Source organism: Nomascus leucogenys, chromosome 10 (assembly GCF_006542625.1).
Source record: "Nomascus leucogenys isolate Asia chromosome 10, Asia_NLE_v1, whole genome shotgun sequence".
Classification (NCBI taxonomy): Eukaryota; Metazoa; Chordata; class Mammalia; order Primates; family Hylobatidae; genus Nomascus; species Nomascus leucogenys.
Genome location: NC_044390.1, coordinates 32,702,884 through 32,715,115, shown reverse-complemented (window position 1 = coordinate 32,715,115; position 12,232 = coordinate 32,702,884). Strand labels below are relative to the sequence as shown.

At 34.9% G+C, this 12,232-nt stretch overlaps 1 protein-coding gene across 1 annotated transcript in view; it reads left to right on the top strand.

Moving 5' to 3' along the window:
- The window catches only part of TRHDE (thyrotropin releasing hormone degrading enzyme), a 388,816-nt gene that overhangs the window by 274,391 nt on the left and 102,193 nt on the right, over positions 1-12,232 (top strand). The gene's annotated exons all lie outside the window — the stretch shown is intronic.

The following is a 12,232-nucleotide window of genomic DNA, read 5'->3' as shown; positions in this document are numbered from 1 at the left end:
TGTGTCAAAGTTAATTTTCTTTCTGAAGAGATAATATTGTGTTTTTATCCAGATGGCAGCCGAATCATACTCAATCTAAAATGAATGACCATAGAAGCTTTTGCTCAAATATCTCCTAGTTTTGCTTAAAATGCTGTGCAGTTTTAGATATGCTATGGGTAAAAAGGTTAATAACTTGAAAATAATTTGATGTGTTCACTCAATGTCATATGATAATGTTATCATTACTAATTTTTTAATTATTGGATTTGACTTAATTGACATTTAATTTATTAATGACCTAACTATAAAGGAAAATTAATGAGCATGTTATAGAGAAAGAAATATTTAAGTTTGAGAAAAGATTTGATGGATTTCAGAATTAAGAATTCCATCTTTAATACAAACAAATACTTCAAAAAATAAATAGCATTCTGTATTCATATTTCTGGATCAGAGAGAAATAACTTTTATTCATCAATTTTTAAAATATATAGCCACTGATTGAATCTTTATTATTTTGCTTCTAATTTAAAGGTTGTTAACCGACCAATGTGGCTATATAATATTAACTAAAAAGCTCTTATTTTTAGAGATATATATCTCTATTTAATAATCCTGCAGGCATTTGTCTAGCTCAACAAATGAGCTAGACATTTATGAGGAGGCCTCATAAATTTATATTTATTGGTTATCTTTTATCTGTTAGTTAAGGGCTCAAGATGTATTACATATTAGCTAATCAGGTTGATATTATAAAATGACATTTTTGGTTATTTAAATGTATCTATGAAATTATTAGACACATTTAGTTGATGTATGGATGTATCTGTATGTTAGTATATGTGTAAATGCATGCCAATCTGTAATTATGGACACATCTACTAAAAATTGTTTCTGACTCTTTGTAGACATTGCCGTTTGGTTAGATTGCTAGTTCAGTAGTACAATAAACTTGCCTTACAGGCATTTTTCTGTAACCTACTTAGCTTCTGCATCAGCAATTTTCTTTCTTTTCCTTTTAAAATTTATTTTTCTTTTTATTTTATGTTCTCTTTTTGGAAAGTGCATGTAATAGCCTAGAACTATATATTTGGAAAGGTTACAAAAAATTCCTCCTAATTTAAAAATATTTCTCCTCATTTACTAATATTTTTATAATTGCTTGACATGATTCTGTTACATAGCTTAGTTTAATACTAGTAATATGACATTGATGTACCATAATATATTTCGCTTTGTCCGTGTTTGTGAGCATTTACTTTGCTGTCTAATTTTTCTTAAATAACACTCTAATAATCTTTACATTTTTGATTTTTTCCATTATATTTTCAACTATATCTTCATATATATTTTTAGGAACATAGTATCAATTTTTTCTCCAAAATATTAAACTAGTATATAATGCTAGAAGTTTGAAAGTTCTCTGTTTATACTACACTAAGTAAACAGGATCCTTCTAAATTTTCAAAATAAATTTCTTACTAATTTAGCAAGTAAAAAACTTTTTCCATTATTTCAGTGTATACATTATATCATAAATGAGACTATGAAATAGTTTATTACATTCTCTTCTTGCATTTCACTCTTTTCATTTATTCTTTTATAACATTTATCCATGTGTCTTATGCATTAAAATTGAGGTCTTATTCTCTTTTTAGTAACTTTATATAGTTATAAAATAAAAGTAACAAACTATAACATATTACTACAAACTATTTTTCCTCTATATTTAATATGTCAAAATTATTGTTATAAAAATACGTTACAAATTAGTGGCTTAGGAGTGTTGCAAAGACTTAAGTTACATGTTTTGAACCTGATTTACAAAAGATTCATATGCATCCAAAATTCCCTTTTGGTCTACCTCTGTATTTTTGTTTATGGAAGAGAGAGCTTCATGTTAGCATGGCACACAAAGAAATGGTAGTACCCACTTGTTACACTGAATCTGATTTCCTTTTCTAATCAGTCTCCTGTATTCACCTTCTCTCTTCTGCTCAAGGTTTCTCCCTATGATTATTTTACTGATCATTTTCTTTTCCATTTAAGAACAATAACACATATAAGTGTTAAAAAATCATTTCTTAATGTTTTGTACTAACAAAACAAAATTATAATTTATCTTCCTGTACCAGCTTTGCTTAGTTTTATATGTACAGTTCACATACCTCACCCATTAGACATGTCCAGTCATTCATTTATTCCACGTGTATTTATTATGCATCTTGTCTATGTCAGACATCATGATAAGTACCAAGTATTCAGGGCATGCTGTACACAGCGGATATGGCCCCTGTTCTCATGAATCATGTAACAGGAAAAAAGGGACACACGATAGATAGGAAAAAACAAATAAATATATTTTTTGCTCAATGTGAAAAAAATGCTAGGAAGCAAAAAATAGGATGCTGTGAGAAAGCATAGTGAGTGGGTGGTTGGAGCAACTCTAGATCGGGTGTTTAGGGAATCCTTCTTGAGAAGGTGGTAGGTATGCTGAGGTCCGAAGGAAGAAAGACGGGGGTCAGGGAGATTCCAAGAAGAGAGAAGAGGCCTACAAAGGTCTAAGACAAGAACTGAGCATGTTTTAGGAAAAGAAACTGGTGGATGAGTAGAGTTAGTAAGAACAAGAGGTAGGTGAGGTGAGCAGCAGCCAACCATGCAGTGCCCAATAGTCTGTGCTAAGAAGATTCCATATTATTCCAAGTGCCGTATTAAACAGTTTTAAACTGGATATGACGTGGCTCTATTTACATACAGAACAGTTCTCTGGCTAATTGAAGTAATACACTGGGATTGGGGCAGTCAGCATACCAAGAAAGAGATTGGGCAAAAACGTGAGGAGTATATTTTTATATTCAGGTGAGAGATTATCAAGGCTTAAATGGTTCATAGAAATAGAGACATAGATGGATCTCAAATGTTTTTTAATGGTAGAATACAATGGACCTGGAGATAAATTGGGTGAGGAGTGTGGTGTACGAGATTAGGAAGATAATGTAATCAAGAATGATTCTGAGGTTTCTGGGATGAGGACCTGGAAACATGCCTTGAACAACTGTAACAACTGGAGGTGAAGAGAAAAGGAGGAGCCCGTGGAGGTGACTGAGATGGAACAGCTAGAGAGGCAGGCAGAGTATCAAGGGCATCGTGTCACAAATGCTTAGAGAAGAGCTTGTTTAAAGAACAAGAAAGTGGCCAACAAAGTTAAATGGAGTAACAAGGTGGGGAAGGATAACGACTGTAAACTGTTCCTTTTGGTAGCCTGTAAATTCATCGATTTCAGTGGAGTAGGTTAAAGAGTGAATGGGAATGTGGAAATGGAAACAGAGTATGTAGAATTAAATTAAACAAAATTTTCAAGGAAGGTGATAAGAAAAACAAGGTCAGTTGTTAGAGGGGGATAAAGGCTAAGGAAGATTTTTGTCTTATTTTTAAAGATGAGAGGGAGCTGTACTGGTTTTAAGCTGGCAGAGAAAGATTCAGGAGATGATGATGTTGGAGAAGTGAGAAATAGCTCCAGGACCTTGCTCACTAAGAAGGTGAAGGCACTTGTCTTTAATAGGAGATTTATCTCCAGTCAATTTGGAAAGCTGGCAATGGGGAAATCAGAGAAATCCTTTCTGATGACATATTTTTTCAGTGTTTTTTGAGAGAAGGTCAGTAGCTGAATGAAAGTGAGATGAGAATGGGAAGTGGAGAAATTTGAAAATAGAGAATTCAAAGAGTAGAAAGGTGCTTTCTGACAGTTTTGAGTTTCTATTTGAATTTGGTGATTATGAATTTATCATAAGCTCAGCTTTTCAATTGCGATATTCAGCTGTATGAGTACAGGTTTAGAGAAGATAAATACTTGGATTCCTCCAGGATTGGGATTTTTGCCAAGCTACTATAATTGAAGGACAGTACAACAAAAAAGATGAGGCTTTTTCCCAGGATTTGATTAAGATGATCTATGAAATCTAATCTGGATACTCAGGGAGGAGAAGACAGGAAGAATCTGATAGACAAATAACCCACCATTAATAATAATAACAGTAAGATTAGTGTCTTTATTGCGTTAGTGCCAACTTGGGTAAGTCTCTTTTGTGCTGAGTCAAATTAGTGTGCCCATTCCATGAGCTGCCCATCAGGGGTCTTGTCATCTCAGTAGAGCTCTGTGAAAGACAGGCTGCTAGACTCCAAACTTGAAGAACTGTCCAAAACCCATTACTTTCCTGTATTTGGAAGGAAGGAAGTCTTCTAAGCAGCTTTCCTCAAGCCTAAAGGAAGCTTTGTTCTTAATTTTTCTTTTCTTTTTCTACCGCTCCACCGCACCCCCCACCCCACCCAGGCAATTTCCTCCTTCAGGTTAGTACATCTAATTTTCTTTTCTTTCCTTTCCTTTCCTCTCCTCTCCTCTCCTCTCCTCTGCTCTTTTCTTTTCCTTTTTTTTTTTTTTTTTTATTTGGAGTTTCGCTCTCGTCGCCCAGGCTGGAGTACAATGGTACAACCTCGACTCACTGCAACTTCTGCCTCCTGGGTTCAAGCCATTCTCCTGCCTCAGCCTCCTGAGTAGCTGGGATTACAGGTGGCTGCCACCTCACCTGGCTAATTTTTGTATTTTTAGTAGAGACGAGGTTTCCCCACGTTGGCCAGGCTGGTCTCGAACTCCTGACCTCAGGTGATTCACACGCTTCGGCCTCCCAAAGTGCCGGGATTACAGGAGTGAGCCAGCGCTCCCAGCCAAGTCCATATAATTTTCTTATAGTGTCTCTAGAACATTTTGGCTTCTCTTGGAGGGAAGATTGAAGAAGACTTTTGACACTAGCCCTTTTTTCCCATTTATCTTGCTATTAAAATAACTGAAGTTTCTTGGATTCTTTATGTGGCTGGTATTTTTCTAAGTCATTTATTTGTTTTATATCATTTTCTGTGCATACCCTTATCAGGTAAGCACTACATTAGGTACATTTTTCAGTTGAAGAAATTAAGGTTTAGAGAAAATAGATACTTTATCCAAGATCACATGACTGGTAGGAATCAGCCTGGGTTAATACCTACACCTAGTTTATATATACCTTCTTTCTCAACTAAATTACATATCTTCCCAAATTGTCACCAGCACCAGGGCTGAGAGAGCAAAGAGGTGGGAGAGGGGAACTCTGTGTACATGCCTACAATCAGTGGGCAACTCGATTTACAAGAAGCAGTCCATTTTTACCAACCAGGATGTAATTCATCTGTTTTGGGAGTGAATGGTGACCAAAGCCCTTTATCAGGATATTCAGAAAAAGCAATTCACAAATTTCATTTCTACCAATAGATTCACTTTATGTCTCAGTAATATTTCATGCCAGCAGCAAAAGTGAGAGGTAGAAATATTTTAGTATCCCAGAACTCCTCTATAGACTGTGACACTTACATTATTTCACTGACAGGTGTAGGACCCTGTCACCTTGTTCTGGAATGGCATACAAATCCTATAGTGGAAATATTGTAACTCTGGTTATGTGTCTGCATGTTAAGGAATTGGTGATATGATCTATAATTACAACATAGGAGATATTTGAAAACAAAAGTGATGTGAGAAGATGCCATTGTCTGTAATTTAAAGCAAACAAGCAAGAAAAACTTTCATGAGCTGGCAGGTTGTTTTGATTTAAAATGTTGTGATGTTCTACTATGTTTAGCAGCCACTTATAAAAATATACTTATTCTTACAAAATTTACATTAATTGGGTGTAGTAATGGATTCATAGAACATGTAAAATGCCTTTTTTGTTCCTAGCAAACTATCTAAATACTCCCGTATCTAAGCAAGCCACTTCTAAAGGTAAATTTAGGGTAAACACATTTACAAATTCAGAATCAGAATGGCATACAAACCATGAAAACTGACTTTCAACTATTCTTCTTCTATCTCTCCAATAGCTTTCTTTCCTAAATCTGTCATCTCTTTCTTTCTTTTCATGTCCGGTGGCTTGAACTGCTATACCTCAAAAAGCTTAGTAATAGTTCTTATTATACTGGAGTTATGTCTTGGAAACCTAATATAATTTAATAAAAAAGAAAGGTTTCAATAATTATTTATACCTTTTCATCTTTGACTCTTATCTAATAGAATTAAAATATAAGTATTATTTTTTAATCTTTGCATAAAGCTTTCTTAGTGATTTGTTACTCATTTTTACTTAATCTTAAAATTTCCATCAATTTCTAGGTATGAATCCAAATAGACACCTTGGTCTGTAGTCTAGCTTTCTTTGTTTAAGTTGGTCATCTGTCACTGTTGTAGTCTCCTTGCTCCTGTTTCTCAAGGTTAGGGAATGTAAAAACATCCTCTGAAGTGCATGGGCCAGGCTTTAAATGGGTTTTATCCAACTCTTGTGTGACTTTGCTGTGATCTGATACTTTTAGTCTACTTTTGTTGTTGTTTATGGATCCCTTTAAGATCATCTTGCTCTAATAATGCACATACTTACAAATGTATAAATTCAGAACTTACGGTTCTCAGTTCAGAAGCCCCTGCTTTGGAAGCTTTGTTTAAGACAAAAGTGTTGCTTTTTAAAATGTTTTTGTTGTTGTCACTCTGTCTGCTTCCCAGTCTATAGAACTTTCTGCACTTTATTTCAGTTTTAATCTTTCTCTCCAACATTCTTGTCTGCTTTTAAAACATAAAAATTAAGTATACATGTCTTTCACACCATATCTACTGTTCGTAACAACAACAAAAGCCTAACTGATGTACTAAATAGAATTTAGTGTTCTTTAGTTTTTATTTTGTATAAGTTGTAGGCAATAGTTTAATTTCTTACTAGGGGTTGCCAAGATAATGTAGAAGTGTCTTCCTTCATTTTGCTTAACCCATTAGGGTTGTATTATGCAAGCAACAGAAACAAATTCTGGTTAAATTAGGCAGAAAGGAAATTATTTTAAGGATATATGTAGCCCATTGAATCACTGGGAAGGCTGAAGAACCAGGCTTAAAAAAATAGAGTAAGAACTAAAGGAGACTCAGAAATCGAGATGTAGCCAAGGTTATGCCACAGGAGTGAAGGTTCAGCTGTTCCCATCAGAGTGGCTACCACAGGACCCTCAGTGTCACCATGACAGGCACTACTCTTTCAGGATTCATAGTCCTAGGACGAAGCATCCCCTTGTCTGAGGCCAGAGCACATGCCCAGGCTTTAGCTGCCAGGCAAAGTGGAGAGGGAATATTTAGTATTTTGTCCCTTCCATTTCAATAGAGGGAGGCAGAGATTTTGCCTTCCTCCCAGATTCCATAGTGAGTGATTGGTCCCCTATAAAACTGGTGTTTAAATGCTGGAAAGCCAAAAAAATGACAAATGCCCACTACACATTTTTTGAGGTACAATTATTCTTGATAGAAAGCAACAATATTTCAAACTCTTGCTTCAGCCTTCTTGTCACATAGTCAGAAGAATCAATGCTTGAATTTACCTAGCATTTCCAGACTAGTCTTACAACTATAGGACATCCTACTTCCCAGTGTCAATGAGTCCCAGCCTGCTGTACCCCGTCTCACTGGAGAAAGCACTATTGGTGGTGGTCTCCCTATACCTAGTTGTCCTCTCTTTTTTATTAGCTGAATTCTGATTTTTTTCTTATAAGTTCTCACCCTCTTATAAACAGCCGTATACTTTAGAGGACTCTTTCCTTGGGTAAAGTTCAAACAGTGCTCCCTTAAGATGCAGTAACAGATTCTTGCTAGAGCACATGATGCAATGTTGACAAATGACAAATGTGGGAAATTTGCTGCAGAATTTGAGGGGAAGTTTTCCTGATTCTTTAGAGGAGGTTCTCAGGAAGAAATTCTGTATCTTTCCTCTGTACAATGTCACATCTGAATCCCACAGCTTGGGATTGCTGCTGCCATCTAGCCACGAACCTCAGAATGGAGCTAAATCACAGATAGGGGTGGGACCAAAATAATTCCAGAAGAAAGTGCCTGCAGCTCTATCCTACCTTCTTATGATAGGAAAGAATAAATACTTCTATTTTAAAAGTCATTCTAGGGTGGATGTTTATTACTTGCAGCTAAACACATGTAAACGAATCCATATGGTTTTTATGGAATCATCCCTTTATGTCTCAAGGAGTAAACCATTTATGTGGTTAATCCTCTATCCTAGCATGCTAAAAGACTCATCAATAGGAAAGCAATTTTTCCATAATTTTTCCATGTAAATCTTAAAAGATAATAGTGCTTTACTTCCTTAACTCACTCTTTACTTTTCCCCTTGTCTTTATTAGTCCTGTTGACTTTTACACATGACATGTTATGAAGCACATCACTTGTTAGCAAATGAAATAAAACAAAAATAGTCTCGTATGTAATCGTTCACAATTTTTGATGACATTATATGCAATCACATATATCCATTCAAGTTATATGCCTGACAAATATATACTGAAATAATGAATTATGTCCCATATTAATATTTAAATATGATATTTTGGGGGATCCTGACAGATATAAGAAATCTATGCTTACTGCATTGTCATTATCAACAGAAACAAATATTGCAAAAAGAAAGACAAATCACACACACACACACACATGCTCTTATTACTGCATTTTAAATATATATATATATATATATATATATATATATATATGGAGAGAGAGGAGAGGGAGAGAGAGGAGAGAGAGAGAGAAAGCACCTATTGTGTACTAGACTGGGCACAAAGATGTTGGTTAAATAGTGGTAAACAAGACTGGCAGGATCATTACTCTCACGGATTTTACAGACTGTGTGAACAGTCAAACTAATAAGCAGGAACCTATGACACAGTGGGATAAATGCTATTATATAGAACATTGTGTGACAATATAAAAGAGATATTTAACTTAGAATTAAGAAGGAGGTTGAAGTGGATGGGGAATGATTCCTGGAGGAAATGCATCAAAATTGAGTCCTGGAAATTGAATTGAACTGAGGTAGGCAAAAGAGAAAAGAATATATAGAGAATTGCATGTGCAGAGAACCAGAAATGAGATAAAATATCCATTAGGCATCTTCAGAAAGCTGAAAGTGGCTAAATTAATGCAGGGAGCAAGAAGTTAACAAATGGGATTTGAGAAATACAGAGGGACAAGACTATGAGGGCCATTTTTAGGTTATATTAAGGAGTTTGGACTATATTCTGAACATAGCAGGGATTTATGTGTGTATTTGCTCAAAAATATTCTGGCTTTGTGGGAGAGACTAGATGTGAAAGGGACAAAGCAGAAGCAAGGGCAGCTGTCATCACCCACGTAAGATTCTGTAGAGTAGACAAACAGGTAAGGGAAAGTGGGAATCTTGGAGTATATTTAGGTCATGGATTATTAATTGAATATGGTGGAAAGGGTGATCAAGGCATCAAGATAACTGCTAGAGGTGGATGAAAAGATCTTCACTGGAGAAGGGCCACCAAAAGGATCCAATATAGGGGAGGATAATGAGTTCAGTTTTTAATAGGACTCAGTTATCTATGTGGCTAATAGGACTCAGTTACTTACGTGGCTTGGATATCTTGGATATTGGATTTGGGTAGGCACAGGCATGGGGTTTGGATGTAGGCTGAAGAATCTGAGTTCCAATGTTCTGATTTCTTAAATGATGATAATAATGTCTACCTCTAATGTTGTAGTGTGGATTGAATGAGATAAAATATAAGGCAACTCACAGTGTTAAAAAGGAGACAAATATTACTGTTTTCATGTACTGTCCTCTTTCATTATTATTGATAATGATGCATTTCCTTCTCAGCTACTCAGTTTTCCAAACTATAGCCTGAGATTATTAAAAAGATTACCAGAGAGAATGCCCACTGAATATTTATGATGTGCTAGGCAGTCTTCACTCTTTTAACACTGTATATTGAATCATTCAATTCTCAGAAGAAATACATACAGTAGTTATTTTATTATCCCCATTGTTATATATGTGAAGATAGGCACAAAGAGTTAAACAGCTTTCTAAAGCTCATATAGGTAGTGAATATTGGACCTTGTGTTTGAACCAAGGCAGGCTCTTGTTACTGCATTTTAAACCACTATGCTATGATACCCTCTCCATAGGCAGATGTAATATATTCTTGTTAAATAGAGTTTTAACTTTTAATTGTTCTATATTATTTGTTATGTCTCTTAAGAATATTCTGGTAATTATCTTTACTTTATTCCTTACAATAACTCTATTATTTCTGAAATACCTAGTATAGAGAAACCACAATTCTTTTTAAGTTAATATTAAAACATTCTTCTATTTTATGTCATAATGTCAAATCTGCTGAAGACTGACTTTTATACACATAAATGTAAACTTAGATTTCCATTTCAGATTTATATCTCTAAGGACTTTCATATTCACTGACTTAGAGGTTTGAAAAGAACTTAAAATATTTTTATTCAATGAGATACTAAATGTGATTTCATCTTGCCAAGTGGTTATTATACCAAGACTTCTATAGCTTCAGTCATGGAAATCTCCCTACACAAATCACATCTCAGTATTTGTAGTTGTTCTCAGTAACCTTTTCTTCACCATTGTTTCCCCTGTACTAGAAATTTACCTGAACACACTAAGTGCTCCATACATTTTGTGGAATTAATGAAAAAAAAAATAGATGACTGATTATTGAAACACACTCATTATCCTTTAAGTTTCTTTGTAATTCTGCAAAATTTTCTTAATTCAAGCTGTGAGTACGTTTATGCAAGCTTTCTCTTTAAAAAAAGGGAAACTTTTTTTTAAAAAGTTGGCACATGTAAAATTCCGATAACATCTGAATATTAGGGTTACTGAGAGTTCAAGAAGACATGTTATCTTCCCTGAATACAGGGCAGGCAAGTTGGAAATTGCTTCTTATGTCTGGATAATTTTCATTTCAGCCTGCTTGAAGTGGAAACTTGAACCTTTTTCTAAACTGAGGAGGGAAGAAAGAGTTCAAACTGATGATACTAGGACAAGGTCAACTCATATTATGAATAGTTAGACTTTTATGATCTTCGAGAAGAAAATTGTATATTGGATTTTATAGTATTCCTTTATTTCCATTTTGCTGAATTAGCCTAGCAGCACTACCCATAAACAGAACCTAAGAGTAAAGAGTTCTAATATTAGCACCTTTTATTATTACATCACTAAAATAAAATGCAAGTTAGGCACAGTGGCTAAGGCCTGTAATCTCAACCATTTGGGAGGCCATGGAGGGAGACTAGCTCGAGCCCAGGAGTTCAAGGCCAGCATGGGCAACGTAATGGAATCCTGTTGCTACAAAAAATTAAAAAAAAATAGCTAGATGTGGTGGTGTGTGCACCTGCAGTCCTAGCTACTGAGGAGGCTGAGGAAGGAGGATCACTTGAGCCTGGGAGGTAAAGGCTGCAGTGAGGCATGATCATACTACTACACTCCAGCCTGGGTGACAGAGTGAGATCTTGTCTCAAATAAAAAATTAAAAAATAAAATAAAATGCACATTTATATTTTGTAAATCTTATTCCCAAATTTATTCATTTAAGTGAAAAAAAGCATAAAGAATAATTTTGAAAGTTAAATCTGAAATAATCTAGTTAAATCCTGGTCTCTGGGTTCATGCTGAAAAACCTCATATGGAATGTTGAAAGCCAAATTAGGATTCAGAATGGTTATTCGGGGTTATATTTTTTAACAAAGTTATTCATAACACCTGATGGCAATGATGAATTTGTGGTTGCTAAGTTAGTGTTGGACATTGCATCTCTAGGCATCTGATTAAGTGGGAGTTGCCATTTGCTGTGCTGTGAGTTGCCAACAAAAGCTGAACCTGTCACAGGTGTTACAATTTGTATTTCAGAAAATTTGCTTCGCCCAAGTTTAATTATCCCCAGAGTAGCCCACTCCATATAAAGTACTGAAGGAGTCAGCATTTTTCTTTTCAGTACTTTGATGTCATTTAGGATTTTGTCTACTTACTATATGTTGCAGAGATAATGGAATTTCAAATGAAGGAGGAGGGACTTTTACAATATAACACTATTTTCATGTTCATATTTGTTTTGAAATCAGAAAAAATAATGCAAATCAGCCATAACTAAATAGCACATTGACGAGACAAACCATGCTTCTTAGAGAACAAAATGTGAATCGGATAGAAAGTGTATAGGTTTTACCACTAATAACTAAACATTAAAAATGGCAAGTGCTAAGGCCCCAAAATATTAAATAAACTTAGGAATGACTTTTTCTTATCAAATATTAATGTGTGTTTCAAATCCATGGAAA